The 19,335-nt window shown below is 39.5% G+C and overlaps 1 protein-coding gene across 2 annotated transcripts in view; it reads left to right on the plus strand.

Moving 5' to 3' along the window:
• Nucleotides 1–2,819: 2,819 nt before the first annotated feature.
• LOC126194831 (dynein regulatory complex subunit 6-like) overlaps nucleotides 2,820–19,335 on the plus strand; it is a 70,160-nt gene continuing 53,644 nt past the window's right edge. The window contains exon 1 of one of the 2 annotated variants that reach the window (XM_049933166.1): nucleotides 2,820–2,861. The gene's annotated coding sequence lies outside the window, so the exon portion shown is untranslated. The other variant, XM_049933165.1, reaches the window with a different exon arrangement.

Consider the following 19,335-nt stretch of genomic DNA (forward strand, 5'->3'; position numbering starts at 1 on the left):
CTCAATAGCAGATACTTCTGCTAGAGCATTTCTGGAAAACTTAATCATATGACATGTCCAAGATACAATAAACATTGTAGCTCTTAAAATCACCCTTGGAAAAATTTAAAGTACAGCCAAGTGAACGTCAAGTGCTTATATTTACCTTGCAGCCATCACATGTAACACATCAAACCCTAATGCCAGAACTATGCAGCCTCTCTAAAGCGGATTTTATCAGTGCGGCCAGATTATTTGCCTGTACACCGTTGATAAAGAAATATCCAATCGGGCATATAAATTTGCCTTTAATAGAGACAAGCATGAAAACCAGAGCCTCGGATGCCTCTATTACTTCTTATGACTGAGGCACTTCCCCACCAAACTCTAAAAAACCTGTGTATTGAAACTTCCTGGCAGATTAAAACTGTGTGCCCGACCGGGACTCGAACTCGGGACCTTTGCCTATTGCGGGCAAGTGCTCTACCATCTGAGCTACCGAAGCACGACTCACGCCCGGTACTCACAGCTTTACTTCTGCCAGTACCTCGTCACCTACCTTCCAAACTTTACAGAAGCTCTCCTTGCAGAACTAGCACTCCTGAAAGAAAGGATATTGCGGAGACATGGCTTAGCCACAGCCTGGGGGATGTTTCCAGAATGAGACTTTCACTCTGCAGCGGAGTGTGCGCTGATATGAAACTTCCTGGCAGATTAAAACTGTGTGCCCGACCGAGACTCGAACTCGGGACCTTTGCCTTTCGCGGGCAAGTGCTCTACCATCTGAGCTACCGTAGCACAACTCACACCCGGTACTCACAGCTTTACTTCTGCCAGTACCTCATCTCCTACCTTCCAAACTTTACAGAAGCTCTCCTGCGAATCGGGCGTGAGTCGTCCTTCGGTTGCTCAGATGGTAGAGCACTTGCCCGCGAAAGGCAAAGGTCCCGAGTTCGAGTCTCGGTCGGGCACACAGTTTTAATCTGCCAGAAAGTTTCATATCAGTGCACACTCCGCTGCAGAGTGAAAGTCTCATTCTGGAAACATCCCCCAGGCTGTGGCTAAGCCATGTCTCCGCAATATCCTTTCTTTCAGGAGTGCTAGTTCTGCAAGGTTCGCAGCAGAGCTTCTGTAAAGTTTGGAAGGTAGGAGACGAGGTACTGGCAGAAGTAAAGCTGTGAGTACCGTGCATGAGTCGTGCTTCGGTACCTCAGATGGTAGAGCATTTGCCCGCGAAAGGCAAAGGTCCCAAGTTCGAGTCCCGGTCGGGCACACAGTTTTAATCCGCCAGGAAGTTTCATATCAGCGCACACTCTGCTGCAGAGTGAAAATCTCATTCTGGAAACCTGTGTATTGCTTAGTTCCTTGGTCCCAAACTACTTGCTTCCTAAGTGCCACACTGTCTACAATTAGACATGAATCGCTGAACTGGTCCCTTACAATTGGTTTCGAATCAACGTACTTAAAAACATCTTTTAAGAAGCCAGTTTCACAGTCGACACTTGCCACCCATTTGGAAATCAATGATTTATGGGTCAGAGGCATTACTTTTTGCAGGTATTCATATGCTGCTGGTGAATAAAAGTACACAGTCATCGCAAACATTTTCACATTTGTTGTGTATCTATTACCCTTTGACGAGAGAGAGTTGTCCACTAAATTGCACACTAATTCCACTTGTGTTCCTTTCTGACGATTGAGGAAGTTATGTAACTTCATAGGAAGATGCCCCTTCTCCTTCAATGAACTTATGATGTCATCCATGGAAAACACTTTCTTCTCTCTTCTTCGAAGTTTTTCACGGACACACTTCAGTTTACGTTTTAATTCGTGTACAATGTCTGAGAAAAAATTGCAAGTTCCGACGCCTTGTCTTCCATTTCTACTTTCGACTGTATACCACAATCAATTACTTGAGAACCAACTGCACTCTGAAATAAAGAAATAATTTCGTTATATATGCTTGAAATAACTCAAGGCTTGATGAAAAAATATTACAAGAAAACTTTGGGGGTGTGAAAACATCCTTATACTAACGCTTTCGACACAATTCGTAGTTTCTGCATTGGATAAATGGGACATTTTTTCCACGGAAGAATTCTCATTGACAACATTCTCCACGCAATCAGTAGCTTCTGCAGAGGGCAAATCAAGCACGGATTCCAGGACAGAACGCTAAAAACAAAAATATGGAACTGTATTACAACATTGCTTAGACTTATACAGCCCATTTGTGTCCGTACGAAATAAATTCACAAAAGTCAAAACCACACACATAGCAAGGGAATTAAGTAGCTACCTCAAATGGAGAAGCATCGTTGTCACTCAAAATCCTAACATGTCGTCGTGGCTGTTTATTTGGTGACATCAAATGTGTCGGAAAGTCAAAAACTGATGGCACTGTTTCGGGTCTGAGACGTTTCTTCCACGTTCCAGGGCTCACTACGTAATCATCTTATCGGAAAAGGTTTCCGCAAAGAAAACTGCAAGATGTAGGTTTAAAATCTTTCCGCTTCACGGAAGTAATCCACTTCTTTAGCAGCTCTGGGTGCTTTAGAGGAAACCTGTTCAAAAACACCGAATTAGCGAACGCACTAAGTCTGTATTGTTGTCGTATTGTATCGGTAGTTCTATTACCTGTGAAATGGTAAGTCACTTTCCTTACTCCATCGCTTCGTACAATTGAAAGCGGAACAAGAAATCACCATTTCGATAATCCTTAATTCCTTATACACCATACAGACCGAGAGAAACTTCTTGGCAAATTCAAATATGGCGGGCAATACAGACGATAGTAATCAGCTGGTAGAGCCATCTATCGGTAGGTCCCGTAGTTGAGAATCCCTCATTTCGCCTAGCTTTAGACGCCTGTGGAATTTAAAGTATGTCTGAGAGTTTATGACGTATATCTTTAGCGCTTTGACGTTTGCAGGAAATGTCAGTCGAATGTTTTGGTTATATGCCAGCCGTAGATTTTGAAAAGAAGTGAAGGATGTTGTTTTGTTAATAGCTCCCACTCGTGAACGCCTAAGGGTGTTCAGTTAATTAGATTTTGGGCTCTGAGATGCCTCAAGAGGTAGCAATCTCGTAAGCACGGGTGGTAAGAAACACAATTTTCTTAATACTTCCCGCGATCTGGATAAAACGTTTAATCGTTAGAGATTGTATGACTTAAAAATGGAAATACAGCCGCAAAGAGATTAGTTTTCACATGTTTGGATCCACCAGAAATGTGGATTCTTTTTAAAAGTTTATTAGTAAATGTGCATATTTTGTGTAAGTACTGCTTTGAAAGAATCGCCATTAGTTAAGGTTAATTGTTGGTATATTCTTTTGGGTATCGAAATAAAAGAAGCTTTCGTTGGTATTTACGTGGTTAGGGAAAAGCTACCGTTTCAAGTAACGCCTCAGTTGAAATGAAGGTAATATTGAGAAGAACGTTGTTAGAAAACTGCATGTTCAGTAACTTGTATACTTCAGGAAATCACGTGTTGTGGAATATGCTATACTTGCATAAATTTGTATTATTTGACAAGAGAAAGAATTAAATATATAAGAACATAGGTAAGCCACATGGTATTTAGTTTGATTGTCGCAAAAAATTGTCCATTAAGCTTCGGCATGTAAACGTAAGAAGTCAAATCGTTTTGACCGATGTTTAGGCATGTAAAAGCAGCGGATTGCCAGGTTCGTACGTGAAATTGAGTCGTCATAGCTGTGTGTCGAAAACTAATGTAGTCTGAGCTCGTGCATTTCATGACCTTATGTTGATTTAACCGCAGCAATCGAAGTGTTGAAGAGTCCATTCTTTCCTTTACTTGTAAGAAACAGCTAACTCATTTTAGTAACCACAATAGAAGGAAGCATTAAAAATGTTTTGAGATTAGGTGTTTTTGATTAGCAACAGTGACCATCTATATTTGAAAAATTTGCGTAAAAATACACACTTGAATCGTCGACATGTAGTTGTATGTTTCAAGTTAAGCTTTTTCTGTTTTGTAAGTATAGATTTTTGCTTCTGCTAAGAAACTGATATTGTTGACACAGGTGTGGGGAAGTGTGTTGTGCAAGGTGACATATTTCTTCAGGAAATCATAATGTAATGTTTTCCTATCTACAGCTTGTGAAATCCCCAACTGTGTGAAATGCTTTCTTAAGCCAGATTTGTAAGATATTTGAATGTTGTTTATGTAATAGATCGGGCAACAAGTTCACAAGAGATGCTGAAAGTGTACTAGTTTGTCTACACGTTTCACACAGCTTCACTTCTGTGGAGACTAGACAAGTGTGCAGACAACTCAAGGCATTCAGGAATACACTGACAACACAGAAGTAAAAGCGCAAGACAAAGTTAGTGGTAGTCAGAGGATTAAAAAGACCAAGTCAGTCCTGCTTGAGAGTTGTCATGTGGAAGGGGGAATGTTTGAATTAGTAGAGAAGTCCATAGTTAAGGAATACCAGCTATCTAACAATTTTATGCCAAGTGCAGGGCTCAGTGATGTCACCTGTGATTTAGGCTCCCTGGCAAGAGATCTTGATTGTATAGTGATCATTGCAAGTGTTCGGATCATAACCTCATCTGCACAATTCAGGATGACATCAGGTCCATCGCTGGGAATACTCCTTGTACTATGTGAAAATTTTGCAACTCTTTAAGCGATATTAAAAGTCCTGTATGAAGTGTTATGTAGAACATTTAAATACAGAGCTATAAGAGTCATTCAACCGTATGGAGGGGTCACACAAGGGTGAGAGTGATGCATCACCCCTCCTGTGATTGGACCACAAACGGTACGGTCTGCAGCAGAGTCTCTGGTTATTTGCATGACCAGTTTTCCCGAAGCATTCAATGTAACCAGAACAATATCTGCACAGTCCCCATGATTTCCGAAATTTTCACTAGGTAAATGTTTCCAAAAGATACAGTAGTTGAATAACATACTTGCAGTAAAAAAAAAGAGAAACAAAAAATGGCAGAATGTTTAATACAAAGTTTAATGTATGTAATATATAACTGAACTTTTCTGCCAAAATATAAGGTTGTTCGATTGTTATATGTTTTAGCGTTAATCATCCAAGGACCATCTCATAAGTATATAGGAATTTTTATGGCAATACAGTGCAAATCACTTGCTCAGAGTATACAACACACAAAATACATAACATGCTGTGCAAGGATAGGACAGGTAGCACCCAAGGCCTTCGTTAAGGATTCATCTCTGTGTTTATGTGATTTAGCGAAAACCCAATTCTGGATGACCAGACAGAAGAACTCCATCCTTCCAAATACAAAGTCAGTCTCTTAACAGCGGCAGTGCCTCATTTGGTAGGCCTGTGGTTTTGTTCATTGTCGCACACAGTAACATCTGCCGGTGACTCGTGGACCCTAAAGATCGCACTGTGCCCCTTGCACTAACTCCAGTCTATTTAGAAAGCTGACTTCACACCTGTGCTCATTCAACTATGCTCCTCTTAGTCTTTAATTGTGTGGTATGCATTACTTATGATAAATGTTGTAGCTACTCTTTTTGAATTGATATATTTTAGTAATCTTTATTTCCTATGGAAATTTATTTTTCAGTTTCATTTACTGATAAAAATGCTGTTTTGAGTTTTTTGTATGTTTTTCCAGTGGTAATTGTAAGTGCAAACTCCCTCTTGTTCCATGAAAATGTATAGAATTGTTAGTGAAATACCTGGTAATGTTGTCCTTGACATGCACTACAGATTGGTAGATGTACTCATTTGGTGCAGTAAGAATGCCCAGTTTTTTAAATAGCTCTTTACAATGAGCCCGACTACAACTTCTAATTATTATTCTTGTGACCCTTTTCTGCAGTTTAAAATTTGTCCATATTTTGTCCCTTTGATCCCCAGAAAAGAAACACACAACTATGAATTGAGTGTATTTTAGCAGGGTATGTCACCACACAAGACATTGGCTGTTACAAACCTGATATTGAAACCCTAAGATCATAACACGCTGCTGAAATTCTTTTTGGCAGTAGTGTTGTGTTCATCCCACATCACTTGCTATTCAATCTCCATTCCTAAAAACTTCGTGTTTGTTTCACAAGCTACAGATTTATCATCTGTGTTTAATGTTACAGAATTGTTGTCCCCCTTTATGCTGATGTGTACAAGATTCATTTTCTTAATGTTCAATGTATACCATGCCGAATTCTCAACAGCCTTGAGGGTTTCAAGTGTTTCCTCAAATAGGAGCTCTGGTGTTTTATCAATGGCTGGAGATGTTGCCGTCATCAGCAAAGAGATCATGCCTTAAATACTGTCTGGAAAATCATTGATATACAGAGTGAGTCGCATAAGATGTAACACTCCTTATATTTCATGAACAGTTTTAGATACCAAAGCGAGTTTTTCGGCAAATTATAGCACACTAAGGGACACATACTCTGGTATGGTGTGTAATAAAGAATTTTAACTCTTGTATAGGTTGAATACTGGAGCAAGTATGATTTTTTAAAATGGAATGTTATGGTTTTTTTCAGCATCCCAAAGCAAAGGCAAGTACAGTGATCTCATTCTTGTTAATTTTGAGGCTTAAGCTCTTCTCAAAAGAATGTGATAAATATTTTAAAATTGAAAAACAGGTCAGCCGAAATCAACTATTGCATTGTAAACCGCCAGATGAAATTGTTGTATAAAGTCTTTTGACTTGTTAATTGCATTCACTTTAGAACTAGCAGGAACTGTGTTGTCTATTAGTTGGTCATTTTTACTTCAACATTTCTTGAATGCGGAAATATACACCAATGAGGAGAAATTAGACAAGCTACTTTTGTATGGTGAACGTCAAACAAATGCTGTTGAAATGGTACTGGAAAATTGCATGATGCAACCATAGTTCGTTTCCACAAAATTCAGTTACGGATGCAGATATGGGATAGTTTTCCTAAGCCCCATTTGATGTGTCAGAAACAAGTATTTGCTGTAGTTCCATATACAAAAATCATAGCTGACCCCATATCTATGTCATACAGGAAATGAGGTTTTATCTTCATAGCACAGGCCTGTCTTGCTGTATTTTACACGGCATAACTGACTGGCTGCGTTGCTCTCCAGTTTTAGTTCATTTCTCAGACTCTTTTGCAGAAGGTTTCAATGTCAGTACTAACAAGTGCTGTATCATTGTAATTGTCTTACCAAGAGTTATGAAAAATATAAGATAAAAAAAATATTTTCAGCATCCCAGTTCATATCAGAGCTCAGAGCATTATCCATAAAAAATGTGGGGCCCCCATCAGCATACTATCAATTGCAGAAAACCTCATTTTGATATCTGGACCTGTTCAGGAAATAAAAAGGGACTTAAATCTTACGTGACTGACACTGTATATTAAGAACAGAATTGGCTCTAATACCCTAGTCTGAAGAACACCTATGTTTATATGTTTCTTGTCTGACAATTGTATCACTAAAAATTTATCAGCAGCAGATGTGTGAACTCCACCTTTTGCACCAGTTTTTCAGGTAAGGCTGGAACCACTCATTCATTGTTCCTTGTATAGCGGAATTTTTATTCTCTTTGTGTACTTCTTGATGACTCAATGCTTAATGTGTCTGCTACTCAGTGAGTGGCCTCCTTTAGTCCTGAATTATTTAGAGAGACCACAAACATTTTTAGGTCACTAAAAAGTAGTAACCTCTTTGGTGGTGATTGTATGTTGGCCAAAATACTAAACCTTGTTCTGACTTGATAGTGCCCTACCTTGAGTTACAGTTGTAATCACTATCTCCTGAGAGATTGAAGTATCTGATGTCAGTTGGTGGAGTAGGCATTACCTGTCAAAGTAAGTTCATTGCATCTGCTTTTTAACAGAAATTTTTTGTCTCCTTGCTTGCATCTACTGTAAGGAAGAATTCATTGAATTTAGTAGTAAATGATTTTAATTTCACATTATCTATACCTTTGGTGCTGTCATCTGGTAGGTTGGTATCATTTGCCTTGCCAAGTTTATTCATTTGTGCATCTTAATGCTCCTAATTGTCCTTTGCATGTTCTTGCAATTTTTAATGTTTTGTGTTAGATTATGATTTTTGTCTTCTTGGTGACATACTGAAAAATTCTTTGGTACTGCTTACAGTGCATTTTTGTCTCCATTAGAGCTATTCCTTCACATTACATAATGCTCTCCCTCTTGCTAGCACAAGATATTCTGATCTCAGATGTTGGTCACTCATTTTCTCAGCTTCCACTGTAAATGTCTGTGACTTTGTGTGAAAGAAACTGGACTCATAGTGTTGTTGTTGTTGTTGTTGTTGTTGTTGTTGTTGTTGTGGTCTTCAGTCCTGAGACTGGTTTGATGCAGCTCTCCATGCTACTCTATCCTGTGCAAGCTTCATCATCTCCCAGTACCTACTGCAACCTACATCCTTCTGAACCTGCTTAGTGTATTCATCTCTCTCTCTCCCCCTCTACGATTTTTACCCTCCACGCTGCCCTCCAATACTAAATTGGTGATCCCTTGATGCCTCAGAACATGTCCTACCAACGGATCCCTTCTTCTAGTCGAGTTGTGCCACAAACTTCTCTTCTCCCCAATCCTATTCAATACCTCCTCATTAGTTACGTGATCTACCCATCTAATCTTCAACATTCTTCTGTAGCACCACATTTCGAAAGCTTCTATTCTCTTCTTGTCCAAACTATTTATTGTCCATGTTTCACTTCCACACATGGCTACATTCGATACAAATACTTTCAAAAACGACTTCCTGACACTTAAATCTATACTCGATGTTAACAAATTTCTCTTCTTCAGAAACGCTTTCCTTGCCATTGCCAGTCTACATTTTATATCCTCTCTACTTCGACCATCATCAGTTATTTTGCTCCCCAAATAGCAAAACTCCTTTACTACATTAAGTGTCTCATTTCCTAATCTAATTCCCTCAGTATCACCCGATTTAATTCGACTACATTCCATTATCCTCGTTTTGCTTTTGTTGATGTGCATCTTATATCCTCCTTTCATGACACTGTCCACTCCGTTCAAGTCCTTTGCTGTCTCTGACAGAATTACAATGTCATTGGCGAACCTTAAAGTTTTTATTTCTTATCCCTGGATTTTAATACCTAACACGAATTTTTCTTTTGTTTCCTTTATTGCTTGCTCAATATACAGATTGAATAACATCGGGGACAGGCTACAACCCTGTCTTACTCCCTTCCCAACAACTGCTCCCCTTTCATGTCCCTCGACTCTTGTAACTGCCATCTGGTTTCTGTACAAATTGTAACTAGCCTTTCGCTCCCTGTATTTTACCCCTGCCACCTTCAGAATTTGAAAGAGAGTATTCCAGTCAACATTGTCAAAAGCTTTCTCTAAGTCTACAAATGCTAGAAACGTAGGTTTGCCTTTCCTTAATCTAGCTTCTAAGATAAGTCGTAAGGTCAGTATTGCCTCACGTGTTCCAGTATTTCTACGGAATCCAAACTGATCTTCCCCGAGGTCGGCTTCTACTACTTTTTCCATTCGTCTGTAAAGAATTCGTGTTAGTATTTTGCAGCTGTGACTTATTAAACTGACTGTTCGGTAATTTTCACATCTGTCAACGCCTGCTTTTTTTGGGATTGGAATTGTTATATTCTTCTTGAAGTCTGAGGGTATTTCGCCTGTCGCATACATTTTGCTCACCAGATGGTAGAGTTTTGTCAGGACTGGCTCTCCCAAGGCCGTCAGTAGTTCCAATGGAATGTTGTCTACTCCTGGGGCCTTGTTTCGACTCAGGTCTTTCAGTGCTCTGTCAAACTCTTCACGCAGTATCGTATCTCCCATTTCATCTTCATCTACATCCTCTTCCATTTCCATAATATTGTCCTCAAGTACATCGCCCTTGTATAGACCCTCTATATACTCCTTCCACCTTTCTGCTTTCCCTTCTTTGCTTAGAACTGGGTTTCCATCTGAGCTCTTGATGTTCATACAAGTGGCTCTTGTATCTCCAAAGGTCTCTTTAATTTTCCTGTAGGCTGTATCTATCTTACCCCTAGTGAGATAAGCCTCTACATACTTACATTTGTCCTCTAGCCATCCCTGCTTAGCCATTTTGCACTTTCTGTCGATCTCATTTTTCAGACGTTTGTATTCCTTTTTGCCTGCTTCATTTACTGCATTTTTATATTTTCTCCTTTCATCAATTAAATTCAATATTTCTTCTGTTACCCAAGGATTTCTACTAGCCCTCGTCTTTTTACCTACTTGATCCTCTGATGCCTTCACTACTTCATCCCTCAAAGCTACCCATTCTTCTTCTACTGTATTTCTTTCCCCCATTCCTGTCAATTGTTCCCTTATGCTCTCCCTGAAACTCTCTACAACCTCTGGGTCTTTCAGTTTATCCAGGTCCCATCTCCTTAAATTCCCACCTTTTTGCAGTTTCTTCAGTTTTAATCTACAGTTCATAACCAATAGATTGTGGTCAGAATCCACATCTGCCCCTGGAAATGTCTTACAATTTAAAACCTGGTTCCTAAATCTCTGTCTTACCATTATATAATCTATCTGATACCTTTTAGTATCTCCAGGGTTCTTCCATGTATACAATTTTCTTTCATGATTCTTAAACCAAGTGTTAGCTATGATTAAGTTATGCTCTGTGCAAAATTCTACCAGACGGCTTCCTCTTTCATTTCTCTCCCCCAATCCATATTCACCTACTATGTTTCCTTCTCTCCCTTTTCCTACTCTTGAATTCCAGTCACCCATGACTATTAAATTTTCGTCACCCTTCACTATCTGAATAATTTCTTTTATCTCATCTTACATTTCTTCAATTTCTTCGTCATCTGCGGAGCTAGTTGGCATATAAACTTGTACTACTGTAGTAGGCGTGGGCTTCGTATCTATCTTGGCCACAATAATGCGTTCACTATGCTGTTTGTAGTAGCTTACCCGCATTCCTATTTTCCTATTCATTATTAAACCTACTCCTGCATTACCCCTATTTGATTTTGTGTTTATAACCCTGTAGTCACCTGACCAGAAGTCTTGTTCCTCCTGCCACCGAACTTCACTAATTCCCACTATATCTAACTTTAACCTATCCATTTCCCTTTTTAAATTTTCTAACCTACCTGCCTGATTAAGTGATCTGACGTTCCACGCTCTGATCCGTAGAACGCCGTAATGTTACAAGAATAATTTTAGGAAAAAATTATATTTCTCATTTCTTTTATGTTCTTGGTAAACTGTTGTGTTTTTCATCCTGTAAATTCTCTGTGAAAAGTGTAACAGTCAGCATTTACATTTCAGAAAAATTTTACTTCTTTCTTAAATGTGACTGACAGGGGTGTATTAGTACTGCTTAATTCTAAAGTAAAGCAGTACCATCATAAAGACTTTAGAATTATGTTCAAAATTATGACAATGTATGTTAGGAGATAATGTACTGTAAAGTATCTCCGTTATCCAGAATGAGGTTTTCACTTTGCAGCAGTGTGTGCACTATGTGAAACTTCCTGGCAGATTTAAACTGTGTGCCAGATTGAGACTTGAACTCGGGACCTTTGCCTTTTGCGGGTAAATGCCCTACCGTCTGAGCTACCCAAGCACGACTCATGCCCCATTGCAACAGCTCCATTATCATTGGAAGGGTTCTGTGATCACCATGTTGTCATACTGAAGCACATGCAAAAATTTTTTGCACATGAAATCTGGTCAAAATTTTACTGACAACGCATTTCTTTTCCTATGAGTGGCATGCCCTCTTACAGCAGGGACAGGAGGGGAACCACTGGGAATATGATCCTATTGGATCATTAAAAAAAACATGAAAATGTTCACATTTATTTCAAGACTGACTGAAAAGTGGATTGAACCTTCTTGGCAGATTAAAACTGTGTGCCGGACCGAGACGAACTCGGGACCTTTGCCTTTCTCGGGTGAGTCTTGGTCCGGCACACAGTTTTAATCTTCCAGGAAGGTTCATATCAGCAAACACTCCGCTGCAGAGTGAAAATCTCATTCTGAAAAGTGGATTACCTTATCATACCTACCTCAACACCTTTAGAAAATTTACCAAAAATTTTGACTTGTGAACCTATTCACACTTTTTTATGTTGAGAAAGGAGGAGACAGTGGGTAAGAGGGGGGGGGGGGGGAAGTAGTAAGTACTGGAAGATAATATACAGTGGCTGTGGGAGAGGAATAAAGAGGAGGAGAAAGTGGATGTGGTTGAAAGCCAGTGCTAATGAGACAGGCTATGAAAATGACAACCAGGAAGAGAGATGTAGTGACCATGAAGGGACAGCAGAAGTGGGAAGGAATGAATTAGATATTAGCAGTAAGAGAGAACATACGGAGGCAGTGACAGTGAAAGGAGGCGGTAGTGGTAGGATAGAACAAGGCGACTGTGGCTTTGAAACAGGAGCCAGTAACAGTTAGACACAGAGAGATAATGACAATGAGATGAGCAGAATGTGTGAGAATGGGCATGTGGAAATGGAAGGGTGTCAGCAACTTTCAGCGATGGCCTACTGGATGTGACTGAGTTACATTTAGGGGTGAGTTTCATGTTTAAGAGTGCGAATATGTTCACATGCCAAAATTTTTGGGGAAAACTTTTAAAGGTGCTGAAGGAGGTGGAATGAGACAACTTGTGTACCCCACTTTTCAGTCAGTCTTTTAAACAGCAGCATAATTTCCTTTTTTGTGCTCTAATAGGAGAATTTTTCCACTGGTAAAAATCATATGTATAAATTGTCCATGATGTAGTTATATTTTATAATGGCCAGTTTGTATCTTTTCTTTATCTGAAAGTAGTCTGCTTTGTTACACTCTCCTTTGATCTGCTGTAAAAGCTATAGAGGATGAATTGAAACCAGTTGTGTGTACTTCCACAACCATTTAAGTTTCACTTGTGTCCATTAAATAGTTGAAGACAGTATTTATTAAATGTGCCAAAAGTAGATTTATAAATCTGTCACTCTTCATTAATATAGACACAGATGGACTGGAAGTTGGACTACTTGTTGATTTGAAAGCATTAACATTTGACTCATTTCTAATGGAGTTTTTCATCTTTCTGTGTGAAATTTTTTTTATCTGTAGTTTTAACCATATTCCATCAGGGTCTGATATTGATTTCTCTACATTAATTATACACTTCTAGATATGATAACTGTCTTGTTGTTTACTGTTTGCATATAATATACAGTGTGCCCTGAGAATGTTGGACAAATGTGTGTTTTTTGTTGTTTAAGGCCTAATATTTGTAACTATATTTCCAAAAATTAAAATCCTGTGGTGGCTGCAGTTTTACAAATGAGAAATAATATACTTTAGTGTACTTGAAAACTGCTCTGTATTTTTTCTGGGGTTACTGCATACAGATACTGAATTGTTTCAAGCTTGGCAGTATTATAGAAACTGGCTCATTAGTTTCAATATATAAATTAAAATGTTATTAATTTAATGATTGGTAAGGTGTAAAAGAAAGAATTGTTTGAAAAGACTGTCCAGTGGAGGAAGAGGTCAAGCATTACAGAATTTAAGTTAGTATCTCACTTAGCAGAAATTGAGGGAGGAGGTATTGCTACGTTAGTCAGGAAGTGTTATACATTTAAGAACATAGACATTAATGAATTAATTACATAGAGCAGTGTATGACCACATGTACTGAAGTAGAATTTTATAACAAATCCTTTTTAATAGTACATGGATACTGAGCAGCTGGAAGACCTTTTAATCTGTTCATCAATCATTTAAAAACTATATTGGCCTATTTAGCAATTATTTGGCAGAAATTGTGGTTGCTGGAAATTTTCTTAAAAAAACTGTTCCAGTAAAATATTATTTACGTTGGTAACATCATCATTCAACTAAATTCCTTCCATAAACTTTCCAACTAACGTAGCTGACTGCTCAGCACACCTTTTATAATATCTTTATATAAAGGTCCGATGAACGCCAATAGTCATTGGCCGCTGATTATGAGATACAGTTTTCCCCCTGCAGGTCTGGGTGTTACAATAGGGCCGAGGTATTCCTGCCTGGCATAAGAGGCGACTAGAAGGAGTCTCACATGTTCCAGCCTTTATGTGATGGTCCCCTGTAGGGTTTCACCTCCATTTTTCACAATTTTGCTGAAGAACGAGCCAATTTGGGAAGGGCCCCCTTACATGGTGCATAGTGTCCATGTGCTGCGACCTCTAGCAGCCTTCACAAACGTGGATCCGCACCTCCACTCATTCTCCAGCTGTTGGGTGAGGTCACCCTCCTCGGTACGTTTTCCTCCATCCTCTGTGCAGCATCACTTTCTGCGCTGTCGACTATAATGGACTTCTTACAGGGTGTATACGATCCGGGAAAAACCTGGGAATTTTTTCATCTGGGAGAAAACAGAGAGAAACACCGGATTTTTTTAGAATTCCGGGAATTTTTCATTGTTTTAGTTTTCAGTTAAATTTTTGTAACTGGTAAGAACCAATACTCTAATAAAGAATATTACTTTATCTTACTATTGCAGAATAATACTGTAGCAATAAAACATGAACAAGAGGGGAAAAAAACAATAACTTAAGTTGCAAAGGAAACGTGCCAATACAACAACAAAACACAGTGCTCATACAAGTGTCTGCCAACAGCAAAATGTGTCAAAAGGCTTTAGGAAGATTATGCAATGTTTCATAACAACAAATTGCCTCTGATGAGCTTGACGTCACAACTGTTTACATTAAGGCTAATTTACACGACAATATTGGGTTGCGCCACTAGTTGCATGAAATGAGTTGCACGAAAATGGTTTCATATTTGACTGTCGACACAGTGAAACCAGTATACACTTCAGTTTTGTGGGTTCCTGAGTCGTGCCTGAGATGAAAGTTTTGGCAGCGACACATCGCACGAGTTGTGATGGAGTTAAAGCTTGAGTGGAATTGCTGCATAAGAAAAAAATAAGAAACGTGTTTCGATTCGTGACTGGATGAAGAAAAGACGTCAGCTCGATTGCTCAGCATTCTTGCTGAAATAATTTGTAATGGAAGACCCAAGAAGTTCTTTTAATTATCTTAGAATGTCACCAGACCTGTTCGCGTTTCTTCTAAACAGAGTTAATTTTGCGGTAAGTAATAAAGATACTGTAATGCGTGAAGCACTTCGCCAGTACTGAAATTACATATCACATTGCGTGCATTACAATCGAGAACACTCGGCATGCTATAAGATGCAGATTTAGTTGGTGATGACACTTTTTCATTAACACCAATAATTATTAACATTAACAGTAATAATTATTAACATTAACAACAGTAATTATTCGAACAGGCCGCATTAAGAAGAGAATGATTTGCAGACTACTCTCTTGAAGATGTGTACAGTGCCAATATTTCAAAATTCAAATATGTGTGAATGGGGAGCATTGCTGTGACATTTTAAATAGATAAATACTGAACAAAGAATGCAGCTTCTTGATTTGTGTAGCCTTCCCTCCTGTCAACAAGATCCCTTAAGAAAAAAAGTCGTCCAACTCGAACAATGTGATTTTAGTCTTGTAGACGAGAGTATTTCCACAGCTAGAATTACATCTGCTTGTATTTTTCTTAATTCAGTTGTATATGTGCTTCTAATTCAATAAATTTTGCCCTGCTGCTCAGATATTGTCAAGCTTTCTGTGTTCTGATCGCACGTGATGGTCTCAGGAGCAGCAATATATTGCTTATTTTTGTAATCAGCATCACTGAAATCCTACAAACACCTGTGCAAAGCATAGCTATCCAAAAAGCAAACATTCTCATTTCCTCACTGAATATTTCAGTTTATCTTCAATCTACGAACACACACAGCCTCAAAACTCGTGCAACTAGTGTTGCCAGAGTTTGAACACGCCGAAAGTGTTTAAGCGTAGTTTACACGACGACACTAGGTTGCAGGCAAATGCGCTAACGGCCACTGCGCATGCACGCCGAGCGTTTGTGCAGCTCGTCAGGGAAACTAAACACTTTCGGCGTGTTCCAACTTTGGCAACTCTAGTTGCATCAGCTTTGAGGTTATGTGTGTTCGTAGAGTGTAAACAAACTGAAATATGCAATGAGAAACAGAGAATAATGTTATCTTTTTGGATAGCTATGCTTTACATAGGTGTTTGTAGGATTTCAGTGACGCTGATTACAAAAATAAGCAATATATTGTTGCTCTTGAGACCGTCACGTGCGATCAGAACACAGAAAGTTTGACAATATCAGAGCGGCAGGGCAAAATTTATTGAATTAGAAGTACATATACAATTGAATTAAGAAAAATGCAAGCAAATGTAATTCTAACTGTGGAAATGCTCTTGTCTACAAGACTAAACTCCCATCGTTAGAGTTGGCCAACTCTGTTTTTTAAGGGTTATTGTTGATAGGAGGGAAGGCTACACAAATCAAGAAGCTGCATTCTTTATTCAATATTCATTCATTTAAAACGTTTCAGCAGTGTCCCCCATTCACATATGTTTGAATTTCAAAATATTGCCACTGTACAGATCTATCTTGAAGAGAGTAGTTTGCAAACCATTCTCTTCTTAATGTGGCCTGCTTCGAATAACTACTACTGTTAATGTTAATAACTACTACTGTTAATGTTAATAACTACTACTGTTAATGTTAATAACTACTACTGTTAATGTTAATAACTACTACTGTTAATGTTAATAATTATTGGTGTTACTCAAAAAGCGTCATCACCAACTAAATCCCCATCTTACAGCATGCCGAGTGTTCTCAATTGTATTGGACGCGATGGGATATGTAATGTCAGTTCTGGCGACAGTGCTTCATGCATTACAGTATCTTAATTCCTTATTGCATAATTAACTCTGTTTAGAAGACACTTGTACAGTTCTGGTGACATTCTAAGATAATTAAAAGAAATTCTTGGGTCTTCCATTACAAATTATTTCAGGAAGGGTGCTGAGCAACAATTTTCTTCATCCAGTCACGAATCGAAACACGTTCCTCATTTTTTCTTATGCAGTGATTCCTCACAACAAGCTTTAACTCCATCACAACTCGTGTGACATGCAGCTGCCAATTTCACCCCCCCCCCCCCACACACACACACACAGGCACTACTCAGGAACCCATAAAATGACGAAACTGCAGTATATACTGGTTTTGCCATGTCTACAGTCAAAGATGAAACCATTTACGTGCAACTCATTCCACACAACAAGTGGCGCAACCCAATGTCATCGTGTAAACAAGGTTTTGATTGATTGATTGATTGATTGATTTTAACAGGGGGGGGGGGGGGGGGCTAAAACAGCTTAGGTCTGACCCGCCACTGCCTGCACCGAAACTAGGTTTATTGTGCAGTATCGGTCCCTGTATATATCTAGTAAAGCCAACCAGTGCCCTTAAATAGTGCAAGGAGTCCCTCTACCAGTTCTTTGTTAGACACAATTTCTTCAGGTCTAGCTGTCCCAAAGATTCTGTATCTTTTACTCTCCAATGCCATGCATTTGAAGATTAGGTATGATGCAGTTTCTTCACCCTCATCACAGATCCTACGTTATGTTCCTCTTCCATTATACCCATTGTGTGTAGGTGTGTTTTGAAATTCCCATGGCCGGTCATTAGTCCAGTCATGAGTTTGATCTCTTTCCTGTTCATCCCAGGATTACAGAGCTTCTTTTAAAACATGGCTTGGGCATCATTACCTAACCATTTTTTTTTTTTTGTTTATTGACCTTGGTCCAATATCCTATGTGCTGTTTCCTAAGCCAAATCCGTAGTTCTAATTTGATCATAGCCTTATTGATTGTCAGCATAGGTTCCGGTCCAATAAATGGAGTTGTTGTCCCCATCCTAGCCAATCTATCGGCTTGTTCATTGCCACAGATCCCGGAGTGGCCAGGCACCCACACTAGGTTCACCCTATTGCTTCCCCCTAGCTCCACCAGAGCCCTGTGACAATCTACAACAATCTTAGATCTTGTTGCAGGAGCTGCCAATGATTTCAGGGGTGCCTGGCTGTCTGAATAGATGTAGATGCTACGATCATTGTAGCACCTATGCATATTCTCCTCCACGCATGCCCTGATTGCAGTAATTTCAGCTTGGAATACACAGGCCAGTTTCCCTAGAGAGATGATGCTCTCCAGTCTTGGCTGAACCCCGTACAACCCTGCCCCAACGCCTTGGTCTGTTTTTGACCCATCGGTGAACCAAACGATGACCCCCGTACGGTGTCGAACTGTTTTCTCCCACTGCTCCATACTTCCAATTATTATGATGTAAGGCTTGTCGAAGCAGTTGGGAGTTATTATATAGTCGGCAGGGATTTCCCCAGCCGTACCTATATTTAACTCACTCACTATGTTAGTGTGTGATTCTGGATATCCGAATGAGACCCAGTTTTGGCCAGTTTTAAGTCTGTGTGTCTGTTTGCCCCAGTTGCTGTCTCCTTTTTGACCCAAAGGTGAAGTGGAGGCATATCCAGCATGGCTTCCATTCCAGCGGTTGGTGTGCTGCTAATTCTGCCCGTTATGGCTAAGCAGGCCAATCTCTGCACCTTAGCAACCTCCTTAGCAGTAACCTGCTGTTCCACCTTCTTCCACCACACTACGGCCCCATAGGAAATCCTAGGTCTAACCACTGTGGTGTGTATCCAGTGCATACCCCTGGGTCTTAGGCCCCGGTTTTTGCCACAAGCCCTCCTAGTACTCACTAAAGTACTTTTTGTGTTGGAGCAGATGCTCTTAATATGAGGAGTCCAAGTTAACTTCTCATTCAAGGTTGCCCCTAGATATTTCACTATCCGCTTGACAAGTAGAGTTTCATCGAAAAGCTTTAGATTCCAACTTGCGTGCTGAATATGTCTTCGTAAATGGCACCAGAACAGTCTTCTTAGGATTAACTCTCAGATCCTGTTTAATGCACCATTTTTGCACAATATCCAACCCTCCTTGTGCCATATTCCTGACTGTGTCAGTGAATTTGCCAAGTATTACTATGACAAGGTCATTTGCTTATCCTTGGCAGAAGCATTGTCTGGAAGATCAGTTTGGATTCCGTAGAAATATTGGAACACGTGAGGCAATATTGACCTTACGACTTATCTTAGAAGAAAGATTAAGGAAAGGCAAATCTATGTTTCTAGCATTTGTAGACTTAGAGAAAGCTTTTGACAATGTTGACTGGAATACTCTCTTTCAAATTCTGAAGGTTGCAGGGGTAAAATACAGTGAGCGAAAGGCTATTTACAATTTGTACAGAAACCAGATGGCAGTTATAAGAGTCGAGGGGCATGTAAGGGAAGCAGTGGTTGGGAAAGGAGTGAGACAGGGTTGTAGCCTCTCCCCGATTTTATTCAATCTGCATGTTGAGCAAGCAGTACTGGAAACAAAAGA

The sequence above is a fragment of the Schistocerca nitens genome, chromosome 7 (assembly GCF_023898315.1).
Source record: "Schistocerca nitens isolate TAMUIC-IGC-003100 chromosome 7, iqSchNite1.1, whole genome shotgun sequence".
NCBI lineage: Eukaryota > Metazoa > Arthropoda > Insecta > Orthoptera > Acrididae > Schistocerca > Schistocerca nitens.